The 21848-nt window shown below is 40.6% G+C and overlaps 1 protein-coding gene across 5 annotated transcripts in view; it reads left to right on the top strand.

Annotated features, from left to right (window-relative positions):
• Positions 1 to 2932: 2932 nt before the first annotated feature.
• Ncoa7 (nuclear receptor coactivator 7) overlaps positions 2933 to 21848 on the top strand; it is a 123030-nt gene continuing 104114 nt past the window's right edge. For 2 of the 5 annotated variants that reach the window (XM_070010792.1, XM_070010787.1), the window contains exon 1: positions 3723 to 4068. The gene's annotated coding sequence lies outside the window, so the exon portion shown is untranslated. Of the gene's footprint in view, positions 3355 to 3721; positions 4069 to 4176; positions 4263 to 21848 lie in introns of those variants that run through there. The other 3 variants (XM_070010788.1, XM_070010790.1, XM_070010789.1) reach the window with 3 other exon arrangements.

Raw genomic sequence — 21848 nt, 5'->3', positions numbered from 1 at the left:
GATAAAGTGAACTTTCTTTTGCGGATATTCCAAATTCTTCTTCCAATGTACAAGTTTCCACTCAATCTGCACAGAAATTTACGAAAGCAACTTAATTTTGTTTATTAAATTATTTTTACATAGTTAACAAAGCAGTTTATGAATTCAATGCATCTTATTCTGTGTCACCCCTTCAACGCTCTCACCCCCTTTGACCCACCTCTTACTTCCTTTTTGAAATTTTGTAGTATATACAATGAATTCTTCCCTGCATCTCCTTCATTTGTCTATCCCTCTCCCTTTGGCCCCACCCCTTCTTGCAAGTACAGGGTTTCCTGGTGCTTATTTTGTTGGGCCTTGACTTTGTCTTTCCAAGGAGTTAGCTTATTTGAGTTCTCCTTAGAGTCCACCATATTTCAGTTAATACATTTGTAGCCACTTGCATATAACTAAACGTGTTTACTTACAGATTTATAGGCAAATTCTAGCTACCACAAATGAGGAATACATGCAATTTTTGTTTCTCTGGGTTGTATTTACTTCACTTAATATAATTTTGAAAGCAATTTTAGTAATAGTTTGTTCATGACTTATCCAGGGAGCCTTTTGTTTGGGAAATGTTAAAAGTAGCATTTGCCAATAACCTTGGAATTTCAGTTCCAGGAGACATTGCCAATATTGTGTTTTAAAAAAGAAATACTAGCCATACCTCTTTAAAACAGAAATTTCCTTAGATAAGAAAAGTCTTGTTTTACAGTTGTTATTATTTAGTGGTGCTCTCTGGGCCCACCCAGATCCCCTGAAGGCCTATTAAGAGAACACGGAGATCCAGCAGCTTCCCACTCTTCCAGTTCCTTCCCTGTAACCCAGTGATGGCCTGGGGGAAAAAAAAAAACTGAACAGATCTGTTTCTCTGTATCAGTCTCAAAGTCTCATCATGAAAAGACCATGTATCATAGAAAGAAATGTCAGTATTCATATTTAACAAAAAACCTCCATAATGAGAGGTACTAGGAAGATAATTTGTAAAAACGAGTGTTACATAACTATTCATTTTTATAGTAGTAGCTTCCTTCCATTGGAGGCATTATGAACTTTAAGCACCATTCATGGTGCATTCATTTATCTCTATTTCCATCCTGTGAAGCTGGCACTGTTATCACCTCCCCACTTAAGGATAAAGCATCTGATGAAGTATTCTGTCCAATGTCAGCATGTGCTGGAGCTGTAATCTAAAGGTAGAACATGAGTTGACTAGTGAAAGTTTGATATCAGTATACTAAGGTTTCCCAAGTTACTTTATGCACGCCTTATTTACCAATTAAAATCTGACCTTCTATTTTAAAAGAACCTTCTCTAATACTGCAAATTTTATCTCATGTGCCACACAAAAGGATAGTCACAGCTTTATGTGTGTGTCTCCTTAGGAATAAAACATGACCAGGAGACTGAAGAACTGCAATTTAAATTGTATTTAAATGTCTACATGTGGCTAGTGGGGCCAATATTGGATCTAGAGGGCATGGAAATGGTTTTATTTCTTCTAATGTCTAGTATGTGACTTATCAGTTCACCCTAGAAGAGTCATGAAGAGTGAAGACAGTCACATTTGAGTCTCAATGTTTTGAAAGGCTGCCATTTTATTAAAACACACACTTAGCTACTATTTTTCTACAAAAGATTACTGCTTAATTTTCTTCTTAGCAAAATGGGAAGTGCATAGAAAGAAGCCAAAGGGTGCTGTTGATGTTGAAAGGATGAGAACAGCAAAGAATCACAAGATGGTGGACATTTCCTGCAGAAACTGAATTTAAGATATATAGTGTAAAAAAAGGCCAAATTCTTCTCCCAAGTGACTCTATTCTGTAGTTATACATTTTATATACATTCTTATAATTAAGTAATTATGAATTGGGACAGAATAACATGAATGTGGACTGGGGCTTTAGATCTGCCAGCTGTTTCCAGGAAGCAGTCTGCCATGTGCTGTTTTTCCTGCCCAGGGTACTGCTCCTGTAACTGCTGCACAGCCAACCTCCAATTTGCTTAAAGGGATTCAGTTCCCAAACAAAAACAAAAATAAAATGGAATCAGTATTTTATCCTAATTTGGCCTTCTTGTGTGGTTTGGTCAGTCGTGGGGCTTGAACTCTGGGCCTGGGCACTGTCCCTCAGCTCTTCAGCTCAAGGCGAGTGCTCAGCCACTTGAGCCACAGTGCCACCTCCGGTTTTCTGGTGGTTTATTGGAGCTAAGAGTTTCACAGACTTTCTTGCCCGGGCTAGCTTTGAACCTCGATCCTCAGATCTCAGCCTCCTGAGTTGCTAGGATTACAGGCATGAGCCACCGGCTTGCCTGACTTTTTTAAAGCTGGCTCAGATTTCAGTCATAGAAGTGCACTGACCAAGTATTGTGAGAACAGAGCTATCTCGGGAGATGCTTTTCCTTTGAACACAATGAAATTGGCTCTTTAGGTATTATTTCCTTTGGCCAAATGCTAAATTATTTACACGCACACAGACACACACATACTCTCACACACACACCTCTCCCCCAATGCCTGCAAGAGGAAAAAAAATCTCTTCATCATACACAAAAAAAAATCTCTTCATAGTCAAGCCAGAAAGTTGTAAACCTGATGTTGAAAACCGTACATGTTTAAGTGAAGCACTGGGAGATTGAGTCCACATTTCCAAGACCACGTAAACATCACCACCACTTGCAACTGAAATCCCAAAGTCATTACTGTTAAATGCTCCACCCTCCTGAAAGGCTGGGGCAACTAGACATGCATCAGTTACCCAGGGCAGGCAGCAATCTACTAGGTCTGTGTGGATGGCCTCTGGCACACCAGTGTTATCAGACCAGCCGCAGGGTCTTCCTTGAGCTTTTTTTCTTCGGTGTGTCAGGGTGAAGGGGTGAAAGGCAGGGCCAGATCCTGTTAGTCATCTTGCAGGGCAGTCACGGGATTGTAGAGGGAACAGCATCCAATGCGGACGGGATGTTCAGAGGCAAGGCCCTGATGCTGATGCAAACCCTTCCACCAGGTTCTCTCGGATCTCTGCCAAGAGCTAGCTGGAAGGCCCAACTGCTACATTGCTATTGCTGTAAAGGTTGCAATCTGGCAGCATCCACGACGATGCTGTGCCCAGGACGGAAGAGGGGAGGAGATGGTGGGTCTCTGGGCTAAATGCAACTCTGGAAAAGACAGGAGGATTGACTGATTGTGGCCCAAGGTCTCTGAGCTGGAAGGAAAAAGTCAGAGGACTTTTAAGGCTCCAGCAGCCACTCTGCCCCCAACAGTGCTCTGAAGCCTGACATCCCTCCAAGCTTAGGGCCCGAAGCTGGCTAGCTGCAGGGGATGGAGCCTCGGGCGAGGTAAGCAGACCCCATTCAGGTTCCAGTGTCGGCCCGCGGGCCGGCACCGCGTCCGCGCTCGGCCGGCGTCACCACGGGCCTAGGCCTGCGGAGGCCGCGCGCGCAGCTCTCGCGGGCGGAGCCGCTGGGTCCGGGCTGGAGCAGCGGACGCTGTCGCCACCCGGAGGGGTGGCCTGGGTCGTCCTTCCTCCCGGGCGGAGGTCGCAGAGGAAGGGAAGATGTCGCAGCCGCAGCCGCAGGGCGAGCCACCAAGCCCAGTGGCCAGGCTGCCCGGCGCTCGCCACCGCGGAGGGGCGCACAGCGTACCGCGGGACGGGCGGAGCTAGGAGTGGGCGTCGGCCCCGCGTCGCGCCGCCCGCACCTCCCCGTCCCCGGCGCGGGCCCGGAGCTGGTCGCGGCCGAGGCTGTGAACGCGGGCGCGGCCGCAGGGACGGTGAGGCGCCGCGCGCGCGCGTGGGAAAGGCCCGGCGGCTCCCGGCAGCCGCGGCTCCCACCGGCGCAGAACTGCGGCTCCGCGGGCACGCGCCCGGTGTGCCTTCCTCCTCCTCCTCCTCCTCTTTCTCTGGCTCGCGTCAGCGCGCGGTCCTCCCGTCCTTCCGCCCACCCCGGAGGATGCGCTCCCGTACGCCCCGCGGCACAGGCCCCCGCTCTCGGGGATGCGCGCGCGCGACCCCCTCCTCCGGGACCCGCAGAGCTGGCGCCCCCGCCCTGTAGGTAGGTGGGTGAGGCGGGGCCGGGCCCGGGCGGCCCCGGGCAGCGGATGCTGCGGCTGGGGAGAGGCTGGGGGTAAGGGCCAGGACGCGCCAAACTTGCCTCCAGCCAGGGCTGGGTGGAGTGCCCTGAGGTGTGCAAATGGCGCTGGGTGCAGCCCCTTGATTAACCTGAATCCCTCTTCTGGAGCTCTTGAGGTGGGGACGGGGGCGCGCGAGAGCTGGACCCTGGGGATCCGTGGGGCGCGGGCGGGGGCGGGGGGGGGGAGGAGAGTAGGTGGGGGTGGGAGAGAGGAGAAGACCGTTGGATTTGTCTGTAGCACAGGTAGAAAAATGTCATTGCATTAAACAACCACAACAACAACAAAAGTGGATCGGCAGATGTCTTCTTCCTGTCTTTTTAGCCAAAACACGTAGGCGAGCCAGGGGTTGTGGGAGAGGGCTTTGTGGAAGTGGTGGTGGGTTTATTGGTCAATTTCACAGCTGGTTGGGTGATAAAATGGACCCTCACCGTCCACCCTCTGGGGCGGTTTAGGGAAGGTCCTCAGCAAAAGCCAGCTGTTTGATTTTTTTTTTTTCTTTCTTCTTCTTCTGGAGGTGGATGAGGTCAGGGTATTCCTGCGCTGCGGATTTAGGATAAGCCTCCTGCTTATCGCGAAGGGATGGGTTTAATGAGTGACAAGTTTGATACAGGTGTCAGAGTTGAGATTCGGCTGCCAGGAAGCAGCGGCTCTGCCGGCAGAGGCAGCCTTGTGCTCAGCCCAACTTCCAACTCCCGGTCACGGCTTGTATCTGAGAAATAGCTTTGGAATCGCAGTCATACAAGACTCTAATTGAAGAATTCAGTGTTATGCACGCAAATACATAGAAATGGGTGGCGACTGTTTTCCTTCTCTTGATGCAAAATTCCTGTTCTTTCTCTCCTCCCTTTCTCCCTCCCTCCTTTCTCTCTTGGCTTCCCTCCACCCTACTCTGTACCCCACCCCTCTTTTTTTTTTTTTTTTTTTTTTTTTAATGGTGCTTGCACCAGGGCTTGAATTCCGGGCCTGAGAGGTGTACTTTAGCTTTTCCTCTCAAGGCTAGCACTCTGCCACTTGAGCCAGAGTTTCATTTCCAGCTTTTTGATGGTTAATTGGAGATGAGCATCTAATCGATTTTCCTGCCACGGCTGGCTTCAAACCTTGATTCTCAGACCTCAGTCTTCTGAGTAGCTAGGCTTACAGGCACGAGCCATTGGCCTCCGCTCTTAGATGTAAAAATCATATATTAGAGCTTGCAGCAAAATAATGTCTTCCCAGGCTATCGTTTTGTTATTATATTTTTAATTTATATGAAGGAGTCCCGTTTTTAGACTTTAGGAAAATGGGTCATTGGAAGCTCCAATTTTATATCCAAATATTTAGGTGTAGAAATTTGACAAACGGAATCAAATATAAATTCTCACCAAGAGGAGGGAATCTAAGTTTTTTGTTTGTTTGCTTTTTCTCTCTCCTCTATCCTGTAATCCCCTATCTGGTCTCTAATAGATGCTTCTTACATATGATGTTGAATGAAAGAACTGTGTTTTGAGCTTCATCAAAAAATTTGGAATCACTATATTTTTGTTCTGGGACAAGCAAAATGTATCTGGATTTAAGGAATCACTTCTTTATGTATATAGGCTTACGAGGTTATTTGAAATCGGACATTTTTAGGACCACATGCTAGCCTGTGATGCATTATTAAATAGAGGAAGCACTTCCTCACTCTTAGGTTCATGTCCCCAAATTTCCTGACTCACTAATAAAGCTTGTTTCAGTTACAACCCTCAAACCCAATTTAAACAGTACATGGGGACATGTTAGTTACGTAAAGAATGTATGTCTGGAATTGGCCATACAAGATTATTACCTCCAAATTTACCTAACACAATTGTCTGTGTTGTTTACCATTATGTTCTTAGCATCTCCGATATGGAAAGGTATTTGTAGAATGAACAAATTAATAAATGAGCCTAGGCTAAGAAAAACCAAAAAATATATAATTTACATTTTAAAGAAAACCCATAAGTTATTCAGAGGGAACCGTAATTTAGTTAATAAGTAGGATATTAATTTGTTTCAGAATGAGTTGTGGTTTGATATAATTGTAACGCACTTTATTGAAGGTAAACGGAAAATAAGACATTTAGAAGTCTCTGGGATTCCTAAAGAGGTAGACGTACATAAGATAGTGGTACATTTTTTATTTGAGGATTGGACCCATGGTGCATGACAAATTCTTTACCACTGAGCCACATCTCTAATCCTAGATGTAAAATTTTAGCTGTTTTCATCAGTATTATAAGTGTTATCAGTTAACAGGTTTGACAGCCAGGCTGATTGTGAAATGAAGTGTTTGGAAGATCCATTGCCTCTCTGCTTTAAAATGTTATTTTGAAAAACACCAAAAAAAATAGCAAGGATATCTAGCACAGTTTATTTGTTTTGTCCTTGCACTGTGCTATTTCCTGTGTTGATTTTGTTTGTGTTTTCCTAGCTCATAAATTTTATGGGTTACCATTAAATTCTTTTCAGTCTCTGCCTAACACAATTATCCGAGAGTGGTCTCATTTTATTTTCTCTTTGTCATTTTAGTACATCTTAGTATCTTCACTACATGTTTACCCCCCAAAACTTATTTTCACACAGTATGATAAATCAGAGTTTACTAATATTGCTTCTCTAACCTTGTTAGATTCTTCCAAACAAGAGAGGAAATAATACTTTTATGTTAAAACTAGTAAGACTAGGGGATCCCCAGGAAGGTACTTAGTAGAGAAAATCTAATTTGCTATGCTTTGTTAAAACAAAGCCAGTTCTGCCATATGACAAAAAATGACATTTTGCAAATCTTTATTTGTAATATAGGGTACTGAGCAGATAATTGATTTAATTTAAAAAAGAACAGTCTCCTGTGGTTATAATGCATTTTTTACTTTGTTACTTATAAAAACTGTTTGTTTAACAAATATAACTTGAGTATTTAACAATGTGTTGTAACTTTGGGCTTTGGAATCACAGTCAAACAAGACTCTTTTCTAAGTACCCAATGGAAGAGGCAGTATCTTTTTTCTTTTCTTGAGAGTCCAGCACACAAATGCACTGTGCTAACGAGATCTTCGTAACTTACCGTCAGCCCCACCTCCTAAAGCACCATGTCTTACCCCTGAATTTCTCTATGCCGTCTCTGCATTTTCCTCAAGTGTTTATTTTAGAAACCGGTCTCCTATCTTTGCTAAATCTCATTTTTGTCCTTTTAAAATTTCAGCAAAAAGTTTTCTCTGAACAGGATCCTTTCAGTTTACATATCCTGCAATCAAAATTGCTATGGGTTGTGGAAAAACTACACAGAAGTACCCTTATGGTTGAAGAATAGTTGTGGTATACTGGTTCCCCCTGATCAGGTGAAAAAATCCTTTATGCCTGTGCATTGTCTGTAACTTTGATCAGGAGTAACTTTGATCTTCTAACAGAGGATAGCTAAACCACAGTCATGCCTTATGCTGCTACTCTGAACACAGCAGAGCTTCTTACTCAGCTTCTCCGCTCAAAGCTGTGATCTACCACTTGAACCACACCTCTTCTACTGGCTTTTTCCCCCAGTCAATTGGAGATAAACCTCACACACTTCCCTGCCCTGGCTGACTTCAAACCTTGATCTTCAGATCTCAGCCATCTGAGTAGCTGGGATTACAGGAACACCCACCTGGCTATCTTAACTTTGCACACATTGTTTTTTACATTGGAGGATTCTGTTAATATAGCATCTTTTCACATGCAATTCAGACCATGTTCCTTTGTACATATAACTCTGGTTTGAGTCCATGCCAGAAAATCTGTTTCATTCCAGATGCCAAGGAGTAAAACACATACTTCTTTTTTTTTAATTTAATTTAATTTTATTTGTGAACATACTGTACAGAGGAGTTACAATTACATGGGCAGGATAATGTGTACATTTCTTACCAAGCATTGCAGCCTCCTCCTTTGTTTACCCTTCACATCCCTTCCCAGCCTCCCCCCTCCCCCCCAATCCCAATCCTTCTCCTTCCCCCCCTTCTGGCCCCCCCCCCCGACATTGTAAAGCTCGTTTTGGACCTGACAACTTGTATTTCTCATTGTTGCAACAGGTCTACCTGTATCCTTAAACAACTGGTTTTTCCCCATCTCCTCCACAAGTTATACTGACATCAAATATAGTGAAAGCAGGGGTTATACTGTGGGGGAAGGGACATACAAAGCAACAAAGAGATAATCTTATAAATGTGTTAGAAACACATGCATGAAAGAAAAAAACATTAAAATACATATCTAAGCGTTCATTTTCCTGACATCACATTATCTGATCTTTTCCGCTTGACTCATACATATACTAGATATTACAACTAAGGGAAACCATGGGACCTATGTTTCTTTGGGCCTGGCTTACTTCACTTAATATAATTTTTTCCAAGTTTTTCCATTTCCTAACAAATGGGGCAATGTCATTCTTTCTGATGGAGGCATAGAATTCCATTGAAAACACATACTTCTTAAGAACAATTTATAAATGTCTATTTTCCCCCATCATGCAATCTGGCAGCTATATAACGGATTACATTTCTTTTTTTACGTGGTAATGTTTTTGGTCATTCAAGAAAGCAGCTTATGAATACAATGTGTCTTGACCAATGTTACCCCTTTCAGCATTCTCTCTTTCCCCTCCCACCCATTTCCCTTTCTATTTTGGAAAGTAGGAAATGAAGAGTCAAACTTGCAACTCAGTTATAATAACCATGTTAAAAACAAAGACAACTCCATAACCTAATATCAGTGATCTTACTTTTTCCTTGTTCTTTAGTTTCTATTTTACCTTACTTTTCTTAGTTCTGGTATTTATCTGATCTTCTTCATTTTACTGAATTATACTATTTGAAGATGACTCATCCTTTGTAGAACAGGAGACTAGAAAACATAAAATCAAATAAATGGAAACATTACAGAATTGATCTATGATTTTACTGAACATCTCTCATTAGTTATGTTAAGCAAGTTTTGAACAAGTACATTAGAAGCTGCTATGTGTATAGCTGAACAGACATGCGATTTTGAAAACTAAATTCCATTGTTTTGTTTTCATATTTTTTAGTTATCATTGATTATCTGTACAAGGGTTGATTTTTTTAAAACTGTTAATTTTCTGCTCACTTGCTAGCTGGAAGTTGATAAAGATATTCAACTTAAGTCACTTGTTTCTGTAGTACCTGTGCTAGCGGCTTTATCAGGCTAAACAGGAGCTTCTGTATAATTCTTAAATAGTTGCTTTTAGTAAAAGGGTTAATCTAAACTAGTTTTCTGCTCACCACACTCAATTGCCCTGTTGACCTTCACATCAATAAGTCCTATGATTCATCTTTGTTTTTATTTTTTTTTTTTGTTCTTGTTTTTGGTGGTATTGAGGTTTAAATTCAGGGCTTCAGACTTGCTAGGCAAGCACTCTATCTCTTGAACTATACCTCTGGCCACCTCCCCCCCCCTTTTATTGTAAAAATACTGTAGAGAAGGGGTTATAGTTATATGAGTAGGTAATGAGTACATTTTTGCTTTGTTGTTTTTTCAGACAATGTCTCATGCTTTTTGCCTGGGCTGGCCTAGGTAAGAGAGGTGCAGTCCTCCTACCTAGCTAGTATTATAGGCATGGACCATCATACCAACCTTATTTGTTGAGATGGGGTCTTGCTAACATTTTGCTCAGACTGACCTCAAACTGTGATCTTCCAAATTTCTGTCTCCCGAGTAGCTAGGATTATAGGTGTGAGCCATTGTTTTCTGGCTCTTGTTCTTGTTTTAAGAAATCAGATAGCAGCTCTGATTCTCTTTTATTTGCCATAGTGTTCAAAATATTTAGCTTCAGAGTTACTTGGCCAGGTACGCTTTGTTCTGCTGCTTTAACAACTATAGTAATTAGATTGGTTCAGTTTTGCCAGGTAAATAGTTGTTTACCACTATGTGACACCAAATTAAGTTTGGTATGTTTACCTATGTCAACAGAGAGCCTGATCATTCTTGACATCTAGTCATTGGTGTACTCTGGGAATCTTTGACTTAAAAATAATCTGAATTAAAAAGTACAACTTTAGACATAAAGGGAATTAGAAGAGAAGTGGGCAGGCTGTCACATAGAAGCTTCTCCTTCTGATCACCTTTATTGTTCTCTAATGTGTACTTTTTAGAATAGGCAGTATTTCCCCATTGCTTAAAAGGTATAAATGGGGATACCATAAAAAACTGCCTCTCATCCTTTCCTACCAGCCCCTTGCTTCCCTACCCCCAGGTAGCCGATGCTCTCAGGCAACTGAGGATGTTCTCTGACATTGTATGCATCTACAGGGAAATGTGAGCCCAGAGCCTAGTCCTTTTTTACTTCCCTATTTCAGTCATCCACTTGCACTGCCTTTGTCTGGCTCCTCAGAGGTTTAGGAAGACACTCCACACCATGCTTTCACCTAGATTTCAGCCAGCCTCCTTCTAGACTCCCTGCTTCTAGTCTTCTAGGCTGTTGCTGGTGTCCTACATGCATCTTTTTCTGCTCTCTTGGGTTCTGAGAGACGCAGCTCCTGTCCCTGTCCCTTCCCTGCTGTGGCTTGACCACAGTGATTGTTAGCTGACCTCCTCCTTCCATTTCATGGACATTTTAGAGGTCTGAAAAAGGTTCAAGGTGTCACCACTTACCACACCTGCCATCTGCCTCATCTTTGGACCACAACCTCTGTTAAAGCTGATTGATTCTTCCTGTACATGTGTACTTATTCTTGGTCTTTTATGTTTCTGTGTGTGCATACATGCATGCATGCTCACTGATACCAGGCTTGAATTCAAGGCCTTATGTTCTCACTTGGCTTTTTCTTCTTTTTTTTTTTTTTTTTTCTCAAAACTGGTGTGCTGCCACTGGAGCCATGCTTGTACTTTTGGCTTTTTGCTGGCTAATTGGAGATAAGAATCTCTTGGATTTTTCTGCCAAGGCTGGATTGAAACCTCAATTGTTAGATCTCAGCCTCCTGAGTAGCTAGAATTACAGCATGCCTCTCTTCCTTCTACTTGAATACTTTGTACTCCACCAGTTTTTGTTTGCAAGCCACACTGAATGCTAGTGTCACCTCTAAGGAACTCCCTTAGTTGAGATTCTATGAACTCATAGTGGAAGGCTCCATGAGTAAGGATTTGGTAGATGCAGTTCCTGACAAACCAGATATTCCCATCACTAAGCAGGTATGTCTCACACAACAAAAATAGCACACATGTATAACTCTTTGAAGGAGTTTGAGTGGATGTGGAGAGAGTAATAGAGGGTGAACAAAGCCAAAATACAGTTCCATCTATGAATATAGCAAAGTGAAACTCACTAAAAGATATTGAACACTAAGGATAGGGAGGATAGGAAAGTGAGAGTAACTGAGGGTGTCATGTCAATCTGATTTAAATACAGTGTATGAGCGGGGCACCAGTAGCTCACACCTGTAATGCTAGTTATTCAGCTGTCTATATAGATATCTCCCCTTGGCTAGGATCAAGAAGGTCACAGTTTGAAGCAAGCTTAGACAGGCTTCATCTGGAAAATAGCTGGTAAAATGCTGGACTGGAGGCATAGGCCCAGTGGTAGAGTACCACCCATGAGCAAGAGAGCCAAACAAGCTAGAGGTTCAAGCCCCCCTGTACCAGCATCCCCCTTGTGTGTGTATATACATATATACAGGCATACATATGTGTATGTATATATACATATATACAGGCATATGTGTATATACATATATAGGCATACATATGTGTGTATGTGTATATACATATATACTGGCATACATATCTGTGTATGTGTGCAACATTTAAAAACTGAATGACAACACATGAAACAGTATCCTGTCTAGTGTGTCTATGGGAAGGGGGAGATTGAGTAGGGAGAAAGTCAATATGTTGTGTATGTATAAAAAATGGAGTAATGATGCTTGTTGAGATTAGTTGGGGAGGGAGAGTGATGGAAGGGGCGAGTCTGATCAAGATACATTATATATATATATATATATATATATATATATATATATATGTGGAACATGTCAAAATGAAAGAAACATCTTGTAACTAGTTGATGCTAAAAACACTTGAGATCCCATCAGGGATAAACCATGAGCTAGCTGTGTAGGTTCATCCCTCTTCTGTGATTCTGTTCTCACTGTGCAAACATGAGATTTACCAACTTGATACTAGGAATTGAGTGCTCCTTCAACAGTAGAGATACAAATTCTAGACATTGGGTCAGGGTAGCCTGTACAGGATGTTATAATCACAATTTCAGGTGATTGGAACTGAGGCCTGCTCAGTTCCATGGTCTCAACTGAGCCCTTGTCTCTAGTTCTGATGATTGCCTTGAGATATTGCCCATATCCAGATCCTACTGGAACAGATAGTCAGTAGTACACTTTAGTATTTTAAATCACAGAGCCTTCTGAAATAATTTCAAATTGATTGCCTTTTTTTTTTTCCAATGCTAGTCCTGGGTTTTGAACTCATGGCCTGTGCACTACCCCTGAACTTTTTTGCTCAAGGCTAGCATTCTACCATTTGAACCACAGCCCACTTCCAGCTCTTTTGGGGCTTGATTGGAGATGAGTATCATTGACTTTTCCTAGCCAAACTGGCTTTAATCACAATTCTCAGATCTTAGCCTCCTGAATAGTTAGAATTATAGGCATGAGCCACCAGCGCCTGGCCTACTTTAACTGGAAAAATTCACAAAACAGGAGTTTTAGATAGCCAAGACATGACAAAATATTGACTGTATTGCATCAAGGAAATGCAGATTATTATAATTAGATTTAAAAAGTTAGTAACAATTCTGGCAAGGGTGAGGTGGTGTCAGATCCCACAGATGGTCAGAGGGTATGTTATTGTGTTTTAGATGGAAGGCAGTTTGGCTCATACATTCCCTTGGCACCAATGATTTTGTTCTGACTATATCCTAAGGAAACAGAGATGAAGCTGATGTTCAGCACTGAGCAACTTATCTCTGTGAGGCAGAAGGGTTAAGAGTAAGGATGCTCAACTTAGTTACCTAGCATGGAATTCCAAGACAGTATTTACCACTTAAATAAATAACGAACTTAGGAAATTGATTTCTCCATACTTGGATTTTTATCCTTTGTCAAATGAAGACAGTAAGACCTATCTCCTATACCTACAAAGCGTTACGTAAATTGCATTAAATGAAATACTTGGAAGTCTACTTAGCATACAGTAAGCAATTCTGTGTCAGTTATCTTCGTGGGTATTATTGTAAATATTCTTAAAAATAATAATTGAGGGCTGGGAAGGTGGCTCAGTGGTAGAGCACTTGCCTTGCATGCATGAAGCCCTGGGTTCGATTCCTCAGAACTATATAAGTGAAAAAGCCGGAAGAGGCACTGTGGCTGGAGTGATAGAGCTCTAGCCTTGAGCTGAAGAGCTGAGGGAGTGCCCAGGTCCTGGTTCAAGCCCCAGGACTGGCAAAAAAAAATAATAATTGAGCCATTTTTAAAATTATTGTGCATATATATGGTAAAATATTTATCCATTTAGGTAACTTTGAAGCAGACATGGTAATACATATCCCTATAGTTCCAGATATTTATGAAGATTAGCAAAAAGTTACAGAGATCTCCTTTTCAACAAACTTGAAAAGGTTATGGTGGGGCATGTATGTAGTCCCAGCTTTGGGAGTTGGGAATTGTAGGTAGGAAGATTATAGTCAGAGGTCAGGCAACAGACCAAAAGTTTAAGACTCTATCTGAAAAACTAAAGCAAAAAGGCTAGGGCCATAGCTCAGGTGGTAGACCATGTGCTTAGCAAGTACAGATTCCTGAGTTCAAACCTCTTTCTGCTGGAAAAAAAAAAGCGGTTTGAAAAAATATTTAACCACATGGGAGATGTTCATAATAGAGTTAAATATCAAACTGAACATTCAGCAGTAAGTCCCTGATCTTTATAGGGCACCTGGTATGGTAATGAGCAGGGATCATAATCTGTCTTTAAGGTGTTTGTCTGCATAGTAGAAAAATAAAAAAGTGACTGTTTTCCAGTTGACAGCAACACAGAAATGATTTGTATATTTTCACATCTTTTTATTCATATATTACAATGGTGCTTGTTAAAATTTTTGCAAATTATGTATCATTGAATTATTCTATTCTTGATTTGCCTTAAGCATGTGCTGAAGTGTTTTACTTTCTCTTCCTCATTTCAGAGCTGCTAAACTCTCACTTCCACACTTTCTTCACCCACACATCATCTGCTGGGCATTTTATTGCATCAAACTTGCTTTATGTATAGATTTGTCTCAAACTGTGTGTGTGTGTGTGTGTGTGTGTGTGTGTGTGTGTGTGTGTGTGTGTGTGTGTGTCTGTCTGTCTGTCTGTCTGTGTGTTTTTCTATCTGGGGGTTGAGGGAAGGGCGAGGGAAGGAACCCAATAGTAGAGGCTAGATAGATAAGCCTCTACTATGGAGCTACTTCCTCAGTCCCTCTTGAAGAATGAAGTAGCCTGAGGGAGACAGTCTGTGAGCTTCCAGTGTTGGCACCTTTCTCAGAGAAAACTGCTTAGGCAATGATGGGACCATATCCTCTCCACATTTATCAGTGTCTCCCACACCCACCCTGCATGAAGTTGGCATTCTAGGGAAATTAGCATTCTTTGTAATCCTCCATGAGTGGGATTTGTACTTTCTTGTATGAACAGGAGAGCAATTTCTGCTTCTTTCTGCTGCCCTTCCTATCTGAAATTAACTCTTATATTTCTTCCTTTAAGGTCAGTCTTCTATACCACTTGATAACTTAATTTTATGGAACACTATTAATAACTTAATTTCATGAACACTAAGATATGTATCCTAATAAATGAACTAATATTGACTTGCTTTATTGCTTAGTTCCTTTGGTAAGCTTATATAGGTTGTGTTTCATGTTAATATATGTCCTTTGTTTTTCTAGAATAGCATTATCTATGATGCTCATAAAACAGAAAAATAGAACATTATGTTGGCATTCTTAGTAGTATAGGTTTTTAGTTTTATCTTCTTTTCACAGACTTCTCTTTACTTATTTTCAAGATTAGAATGTTACATCGTTTGTCCTGTCTTAGAGAGATTAGCCTGAAGATCTGATAATAGATTTTTCCTTCCTAAAATCTAAAAACTACAGAAAACACCACAGTTAACAAGTACCCTTGTGGTGAGTCTAGTAATACACAAGTGAATCCTAGTCGAAGGACAACTCTGTCATCAGAGTTGTTTGTTTGAGCTAAACAATTTCATGAATGTGTCAGACATTCATAAGTATGTTAGAATTTCATAGATCTTACATTTCCTAGAAAAGACTGAAACTCAGGACATGTTTTCACATAGTCTTGACTAGTGCTTTCCAAAGGGGGCAGGGGTTTATGCAGCTGAAAACAATATATATGAATTTATTATCTCACAGTTATAGGGACTCTGTCCAAAGTTAAAAGTAGGCTGTGATTCCTCTGAAACCTCTAGAGGAACTCCTGCAGGCCGTTTCCTCTGCTTTGTTGGCAGTGTGTGGTGTTCATGACTTGCTGGTATATCATGTTATTAGTCTTCACCTAGCATTCTCTCTGTGTGTACCTCTGTGTGAACATCATCTTGGGTTAGGGACCGACACATTCCAGTATGACCTCATCTGAGTTGATTCCATTTGCTACAATGACCCAAATAAAGCCACATTCTGGGAGTTACTCCTCATGATGACTTTAACCTATGTTTTTTGGAGTAACACAGTTTAACTCATAAGCAAGAAATAACATTAAAGTCTATAGATAAATATGCCAACACAGCATGAGATAGATTAGATTAGCTATAGGGTAAATGACAAGTGGAAAGAAAGGAAGCTTCTTGGACTGTCTGCTGGCTGCTTCTGACTCTAGGCCTTGGTGTTGGAGGATTTAGATAGTATTATGTGCTTTAATGTAGTTTTAATTCTTGTAGTTGAAAAATTCCCATAAAGTTACTTGTGGATCCAGATGTTCCTAAGCATGTACTTAAGTCTTTTTGTTTTTCTCTTGCTGTATAATAGCTTCCAAACCTCAGTGGCTTAAATCCACAAATATTCATCTCCTGTTCATGGACCTGCAGGTTGTCTGCGGTTTGGCTGCTCCTGGCTGGGTTTGGCAGTGTTGTACTGGGCAGGGCTGAGCTGGACTCCAGCAGCAAGGCTGAGGCTGGGAGCCAAGCTGAAGAAGGGAAGGCAGCTATCAAGAGCAGACTCTTCTGACAGAGAGAAGCAAATGTCCACTGTCTCTTAGTGCCTCCTGTCAAAATGTGTAACACTAAAAATGTTCATGGTCTATTGAACAAAACAAGTCCCATAGCACATTGGATGAGGATGCAGGCATAGTCTCTGTTCTAGTGTAAAGCTCTGAAGTTACATAGCCAAGGCAAGGATTATTGTTTAATTCTAATTTTGTTGTGGTGGTGATGGCATACATGGTTGAAAACAGTAGTAACCCAGTGTGACCAAAGAGCCATTTTTCTTTCTGGTGCTATAAAAACTTCTATATCAAGCAATGTTTAAGAAAAAGAATCTTAACTTTTTGGCACTTATTGTCCTAGCCTCCTGAAAAATTATAGTTGAATACCCAATTTTCTTCAAGAAGAGCTCAGAGTACTTCACATTTCTGGTTTATAGTCACACTTGGCATATTCCATGCCTTGTAGACAGACACTTGTTTTGGAGCCCACATTAGTGTAGTTATCACAATTTATACTTTGCTGAGCAAAGCAAAGAGTGCCTCTCTGTTGTCACTCAAAGCGGCTGAGACAGAAGCCAGGAGAGTTTCTGTTCTCCTGAGTGCGTTCTGATACAGGAAAAACCAGGATAAAATCATTGGCAGTTTACAAATGTAATTGTTGATTTGAATAGCATTATTGACATAGAACCACAAATGGTTGCTTGGGAGCCATCCTTCTGAGACCTTTCTGAACAACCTGATCCTCTTCTTAACTTTCCATTGAGTTTGCGCTGTACGTGATGCATCTCATTTGGTTTGAATTTTCATATCATTTCCCCTGATTGTTTTGTTTTATGTAATTCTTGCATCCCTTTTCAAAAATGGAAGTTTATTTAGGAATATTGAGTCCTTTCTGTATGTAGAGAGTTTACATAAATAATTTAGTGCCAGGCATAAAATTGATTATTTAATAAATGCTCAGTAAATGGAAGAAATGACTGATAAATGTGTTACGGGCATTAAATCGTTTCCTTTTGCGTTTTGCTGCTTACATGCTTCCTGCGAATAAATATGCAGAAAGCACAGTAAGAAGAAAGCTCCTTCTTTATTTTTTCTTTTACAGTTTTCTAAGAGTATGCCACTGTATTTTGAAAATCCATTTGATTGCAGACCTTATCCACAAAGAACAAAGAAGCACGCTGCCTTTTCCTTTATGAATTGACAGTTTACCCGTTTAGGTGAACCACTTATTGATGGTCTTAGAACTTACATTTAATTTTTGTAAACTAATGTTTGCAGATCATATGTTATATGGGTTTTCCTTTTAGAAAGGCATTTATTTGAGCAGTTTGGCCATTAAAATATATTGTGGTTTATTTCTTTCATCAGTTAACTTTTGATTTAGACCCATCATCGCTACCATCACACCAAGCAGTAATAATAATAGTAGCAGTAACGGTAATAGTAGTAGCAGCAGTAACAGTAATAGTAGTAGCACTATTCATACTTACTTCTGGAATAGAAAGAGTTGTGGCATGGTTTAAGACAAGGACCTATGCTGGGTGGTGGCACTGGCTCTGTGCATTGGGCACCAGCTAGCAGTGCACATTAGCACCCATTCTCTGCAAAGCTTTGTAGAGTTCTCTAACAGTGCAGTGACTGCAGAAGATGGTGGAGCTTATTTCTTTTGGGGCTGGGCTAGAAAATGTCTGTGATTTTAGGAAATCAGTCATAATAAAGTAATGAAAGTTATTATAGTAAATAAAGAATTCCAGAACTGAGAATAAAATTCTGCATTTCACCTGCTTATTAATTGATATTTAGGCCTTATCACCTTTAGATTTATCTTGGAAAGAATCTAATATGATCAAATCTTGGAGAATCAGTAGAGGAAAATACCATTGTGGGTGATTTTTTTTTTCCCACTTCTCACATGAGGGCCAATTATGTGCATTCAGGAGGTATTAGTGACTGATGATAAGTTAAAGGAGTTTTCTCTTAGGGTTAGGAGCTGAAGTCAGCACAATACACTCCTTTCTGCTCTCAGTACCTGTAATAACTTCATGATTTAGTGCAGATTTATCCTGCTATCCTATGTGTGCAGATAGAAAGTAGCTAAGCCTAAAAAAACCCAAAAAGAAAGTAGCTAAGCCTGACTTGTATCTTCTGAGCGTCAGATGATACATTTAACATATTAAAACAATTTATAGAATTTTTGTAGGACCATACTTTTTTGTTCTAAAAAAGAGCTACAATCCTAGGGCTTAAAAATGACTTTTGTAGTTTAAAATCAATTTTTAAAAAAAGATCAATATTACACATTCTGATTTTCTATATTTACCGATCTGTTTTCTGTGGAGAAATAATTAGATTGGCAGACAATTACATTTTGGAACAATACAAAGGAATTTTCCAGCTGCTAAAGAGAAATACTGCTAGCATAATCGAAGACATTTCATTACTTCTGTTCTTAACATTGAAGAGGTAATTAATTTAATGAATTATTATGAGAGCGACTTTCCATATAGCTCTTCATCTAATCTCAGCAAGATATATTTGATGACAAATTCACTGCAGTACATTTAGAAATATGCGGCTATAAGTAACAGGAAAACAGGTCAGCATTCACATCCTCAAGGACAATTGGCCAGAAGATTGCTGTTCAGCCCCTTGTTGGGTTTAGCTGTGGTGAAATCCAGGAAGAACCAGGAAGTTGATGTGAAAATCTCTAGCAGGCTTATTACTGCAGAGGTCATCACATTAGAGATTCTCTCTTTAGGCTCAGACATGAGCTGATCAGTCTGGGTCTGACTGTTGTGGTAGTTTGACCTTGAATAAGTTGTTTAATCTTTCTGAACTTCATATTATCTGCAAGGACTGAGAATATTAACTTCTTGCCATGGCACAAAACCTTGGGAGCATATTGTTACTATTCAAATATAGATTTTTTGTTTTTTGTTTTTTTGTCAGTCATGGGGCTTGAACTCTGGGCTTGGGCACTATCCCTGCGCTCTTCAGCTCAAGGCGAGGGCTCTACTGCTTGAGCTATAGCACCGCTTCTGGTTTTCTAGTGGTTTTATATTAAGAGTCACAAGGACTTTCCTGCCTGGGCTGGTGTTGAACTATGATCCTCAGATCTCAACCTCCTGTGTAGCTAGGCTTACAGGCGTGAGCCACTGGCACCCGGCTCCATATGGTTTTTCCTATTTGGGACAAATTTGAATCCAGTTCTTCAGACATTGTTGAAAGTGATATTTCATGAAATACTGGAATTCACTGAAATGAATGAATAAGATAATAGGATTTTCAGTTTCACAGTGTACCAGATTCCAGAGACATTTCTTGAGAGCCACCTGTTAGACACATGCAATCTCTATTACAGTTCTCTTCCAGATAAGGGTTAGAGAAATTGGGCAACTTGCCCAAGGCTATACAGTACATCTTGTGGGTGGTAGAATTTGGATTCTGACCAGGCCTGTCTTGTTTTAAACTGTTGCTTTGTCTTAGTAACAAAAGTGGTTCTGTGTTATTCCGAAAATGCATGCCATATTGAAAAGAGGTGATTAGAGTTTATAAAATCTCAGCCTTGGTGAATTTTAATTTCTTTTTTGTCAGTCTTGGGGTTTGAACTCTGGGCCTGGGCATTGTCTCTCAGCTCTTCAGCTCAAGTCTAGTGCTCTAGCGCTTGAGGTACAGTGCCACTTCTGGCTTTTTCTGTGTATGTAGTGCTATGGAATCGAACCTCATGCACGTGAGGCAAGCACTCTACCACTGAGCTACCTTCCCAGCCCTGAATTTTAATTTTTGAATTAAAAAGCTTAGTAATTAATGGAAAATATTAGTCCATCCATATGGTTTGACTTTGTCTCTTAATAGTGGTTCTCAATGGATAGAGTACCCTGCCCATCCCCTAGAACATATCTGGAGCACAGTTTACAACAGGACACTTACTGGTATTTTCTTGGGGGAAGCAGGGGTGCCTAATGTTCTACAGTGTGTGGCAAACATGAAGAACATAAAGAACTGTCCCTTATAATCAGGAAGTTGATTTCTTCTATAGGATCTTATGACAATTATTAGGGCAGTCTACCAAAAATAAAGAGATTTGTTTCAAATGATCGTTTATGGGAATATCTGGTTATTATTTACAGTACTAGCTTTTATCACAGTATTCCACACCAGTCCCGATTTGCTTCCATCTACCCTATTCATCCCTACCCCTCAGTGCCTTCAGTTTCCTGTACTTGTTGTATATAGTAAAATGGTTTCTGATCTAATTTCTCTGATCGCTAAGGTGGTCCTGTAGAAGCAAGTACAAGTTCATGTCTTTACATGAATTTGTGCCTGAGGATTTAGTTACTGAAATACCTGTTTCAAAATCCTTTTGGACACTTCATTCATATTTAAAGCCCAATAATTTTAGACCTTTTGAAATACTTGTTATCAGATTTTTTTGGGGGGCATTTTATTGAATTTATAAAATTGTGTAAGAAGATTATACTGTCTGTGAATTTCATTTCAATACTATAAAAGCCGTATAATAAACCATTTAGGTGAAGGTGTTGATTTTTATGAGGTTGAGAACTGTTCCTTGTCTAATGGAGACTCCTTTGTCTTTTGAAGATCTATCCATTCTTTTTACTAAATATAGGTTTTTTTTTTTCTGTACTGAGGTTTGTTTGTGAGGCCTTGAACTTGCTAGCTAGAACTCTACCACTTGCACCATGTCTCTAGCTTTGCTTTTTGCAGGTTATTTTTGAAATGCAATGTAGCAAAATTCTGTGCCAGAGCTAGCCTTAAAGCATAATTCTCCAGATATCAGCCTCTTGAGTAGTTAGGAGTACAAAACCCTTACCTGGCTAAAAATTTAATTGCATGTCATTTAACAGTTCTGGTTTACCTTATCACTCAGTATTTCTCCAGTAATGTGAGACTTGGATCTAACTGCAACCCTGACACAGTCTAATACTGAAAAGTGCTAGCAAGGAATTCCATTTTTTTAAATTCTGGTTGATTGCATTTATGGTGGGTTTTGTGTGTGTGTGTGTGTGTGTGTGTGTGTGTGTGTGTGTGTGTGTGTGTGTGTGTGTGTGTGTGTGTGTGTGTGTGTGTGTGTGTGTGTGTGTGTGTGTGTGTGTGTGTAGTTCACAGTTGAATCACAACACTAGATATATGGATCTTAGTAACATCTAAAACCATAATTCATCTTCACTTGTATGAACACTGAGCTCTACCTCTCTCTTTCCTTAACCCCTCATCAGTAAAACCCCAGATTCCTATGGAATAAATTTTCTTCCTAATAGTTTACTCCCTTCTGCATACATTTGGGGTCTTTCCACATCCCAGCGTTCTAACCTGGGTGCTCTGTATCTTTCCAAAATGTTTCTAAGGGCATCTATCTTTTCATTCAAGAAGGGCACATTTGGTGGCTTCTGAAAGAATACTGCATTTTGCTACTAACATTCCTTCAGGCAGGTCAAAGGTTGGGATCGGCCTCCAGCTGCAAGCTGAGGTTAGTC

Source organism: Dipodomys merriami, unplaced genomic scaffold (genome assembly GCF_024711535.1).
Source record: "Dipodomys merriami isolate MVZ:Mamm:240054 unplaced genomic scaffold, mDipMer1.0.p SCAF_8, whole genome shotgun sequence".
Classification (NCBI taxonomy): Eukaryota; Metazoa; Chordata; class Mammalia; order Rodentia; family Heteromyidae; genus Dipodomys; species Dipodomys merriami.
Note: the sequence above shows the minus strand (reverse complement) of the source record. Positions and strands in the feature narration are given on the sequence as shown.